Raw genomic sequence first — 3,374 nt, forward strand, 5'->3', positions numbered from 1 at the left:
CTCTTTAATTTATAAAGTCCCGACAGTTCTAGTAATTCCCCCCCAGAGAAAGCATTTAGTGAGACAGTGTTGAGGAAAAACTCCATTTAGGAAGAAACCGGGGACAGACCCATGGTCTTGGTGGGTGGAGTCTGGGGGGGGGGATGAATAGTGGCAATAACAGTCACAATAAAGATAATGGAAAAGTGACTAAAACATGTTTGACTATTACATTTATATCTGCCTTGATGTCAAAACATAGCAACTTTTAAACATCAACATGTCATTTATTAACATGTATCTGTGTCAAAATGACATATATATATATATATATCTTTTACTATGTTATTTTGCCTGGAAATTCTAACACATTTGCATGTTGCATGAAAAATAGGCGTCGGTTCTATTTCTAGCAGGCACGCTCGGTGCGGCTCGAGCAGCGCGTGAGAGGTGTGTGTCACGCAGGCAGTAAGCGTGCAAGCTCTAACCTGTTGCCATGGGAGCCGAAATAAAAAGGGACACGCCACGCGGCTGACACACAATTTGGAAAGTGGAAAGACACACATTGACTTTAATGGAAACCTACAGTACAGTACAGAAGTGCTCGTAAGTGTTTTTCTTGGCTAGAGGGACTTGATAGCAGCGGCCTGATAGTAGGAAATAGAAGGAGATGCAAGGTTTCTGCCTGCCGTTGACCACACACACACACACGCGCGCCCGTGCGCACACACACATGCCCGCACGCAAAAAAGCAGGAAAAAACTAAATAAAAGAAGAAATTTCCTGGGAAATAAGAATCCCTTGCAGGTGATGATTGCGGATGTCCATCTTGGCTCTAAGAGCCTGGCGTTGCTAACGTCTGTAAAAAAAAATAAAAAATAATAATAATGAAGTAAGAGCTTTGTGAGGAAAAGCACCTGGAAAAAGCAGCCGTTATCTAAAATACGTGGTGCGTGCATTCGGCCCTGTGGGTGAAAGTGTCAAGAGTGGATGAATAAGTCACAGTGCTCTTACCTGGAGGCCGGCTCCTGCACCTCTGTGTGGAGCCGTGCATTTCATTCACACCTCGATCTAAAAACAGCGCCGCCATTATTCTCTCAAGTAGGAGAGAGGGAGAAGAAAAGAAAAAAAAATAGACACGGGAGCAGGATGGTGCTGTGAACTGTGGGTCTCTCGCTGTCCTGAAGTATTCATTCTTGGGGGAGTGGAGGTGAAATGGCTCCTCCATTCAACGCCCACACCCATGGGCCTTTGTCCTCCCACTTTTTCGCATCAACGGAAAGTATTCCATTAGAGTCCTCCTGTAAGAACCGTGGTCGTTTTCCGCTCTCCATCAGCAGCCCACCTTTTCTTCTCACTCCCGATCGAACCCTATCATTACACAGTTCCACACACGCTGCTGCCAAAGTGTTTCACCACTGCTGAATACCATGGACGGGCTGTAATATTCCAATCCAATATAGTCAGGGGAGTCTAAGTCTTTGTCTCACTCAGAGAGGCAACCCCCCCATGTATTTAAATCCCACTTTCCATAATGAGAAAGTAAATGCTGTATCAGGGTTGGGTACAGAGAGCCATTGCTATGGCACCGGTGCCTCAATGGCTGGTAACTATTGGGTCAAATAGTAACACACCCAGGGCCTTCATGTGAGGAGGGCCCAAAAAGATGCTAGAATTAAAAGCTATGGATGCAGGCAGGGGCCCGTAGAGAATTCCTTATCACAGGGCCACACTAGCAGCTGGGCCAGCACAACACTTGATGTGGATTGGCGCGGGCTGCTGTGGATCCTGACCAATCAACGTCCTTCAATCAGCCCAGTGGGAGTTCCAAAAGCGCTTGGATTCATCAGTCTGGGCGGCTGAGTGTTCAGATCAGTCTGCCATGCAGTCCCGTTAGAAACTACTGTGTTAGAGATTGTTGCGTTAGAAACTACTGTGTTAGAGATTGTTGTGTTAGAAACTAGTGTGTTAGAGATTGTTGCGTTAGAAACTAGTGTGTTAGAGTAGAGATTGTTGCGTTAGAAACTAGTGTGTTAGAGATTGTTGTGTTAGAAACTACGCTGCTAGAAATTGTTGTGTTAGAAAGCTGTTGTGCAAAAAACTATTGTTTAACACTAGTAAGAGTGACTAGATAGATTCTGTGTTGTTTAAAGCCTTTGTGTTTGGTTTTTTGTTACATGTATTATCATTTGGTAAGTTAATGGGTGCTGTGCTCCTTTAGTTCTGTTTAGGATAATCCTTGTTTATTAGGCAGCACCCATTAGCTCTCTTTGTGTTAAGTATCTAGCTATTGTGTTAATTAAACATCCTTTATATTTTCCGTATGCCACATTCATCCTTTTTATGTTACGCCCATCATAACAACGGGCCAGGTCGTGACACTAATAATAATAATAATAATACATTTTATTTAACAGCGCCTTTCTAACACTCAAGGACGCTTTACAGAGAATAAAAGACAGATATAGGGAACATAAAGTGTAAGTAGTAATAACAAACAAATAAAACAAAAACAAAACAAACAAAACAACACAACACAAACAGGAACAGTGTATATACAGATAAGCGAGCTGGAACAGATGGTTTTAGTCTAGTTTTTGAACAGAGGGAGAGAGTTGTGTTGCGGAGTCGGGTGGGAGTGAGTTCCAGAGCTGGGGAGAAGAGCGGCTGAAGGCTCTGGTCCCCACGGTGATGAGTCGAGCATGGGGGACAGTGAGGTGGAGGAGGAGGAAGATCTGAGGGAGCGGGAGGGACGGCAATGTGTAGGAGTTCTGATAGATATGGAGGGGCAAGTTATGGATGGCTTTGAAGTATGGGAAGGATTTTAAATTGTATTCTGATTGAACCGGGAGCCAATGGAGCTGCTGAAACCGGGTTATATGATGAAATGAGGGGTTCTGGTGATGACACGAGCTGCTGAGTTCTGAAGAAGTTGAAGTTTATGGAGGGATTTTTGAGGAAGGCCAAAAAGGAGAGAGTTACAGTATCAAGGCGGGAGGTGACGAGGCTGTGGATAGGATGAGGCAGTGTGAGGGTAAGGGACGGACGAGGCGGTTAATGTTGCGTAGGTGAAGTAGGCAGACCGGCAGATATTATTATGTGTGACTGAAAGGAGAGGGAGAATCAGGATGACGCCCAGACTCTGACCTGAGGGAAGGGAGACCAAGGAGTTGTCGATTGGTAGGAGAAACTATTGATTTTGGGATAGGGTGGACTTGGTGGCTACGAGATGGAGTTCGGTTTTATCACTGTTTAGTTTAAGGAAGTTTGAGGTGAACCAGTCTTTTAACACTATACTTTTACTTGTACTTGACTAGATTTGTAAAGAAGAAACTGCACTCTTACTCCGCTACATCAGGCTACAATGAGCTCGTTACTTTTCTTTTTACCTCTTT

The sequence above is a fragment of the Etheostoma spectabile genome, chromosome 11 (genome assembly GCF_008692095.1).
Source record: "Etheostoma spectabile isolate EspeVRDwgs_2016 chromosome 11, UIUC_Espe_1.0, whole genome shotgun sequence".
Lineage (NCBI taxonomy): Eukaryota > Metazoa > Chordata > Actinopteri > Perciformes > Percidae > Etheostoma > Etheostoma spectabile.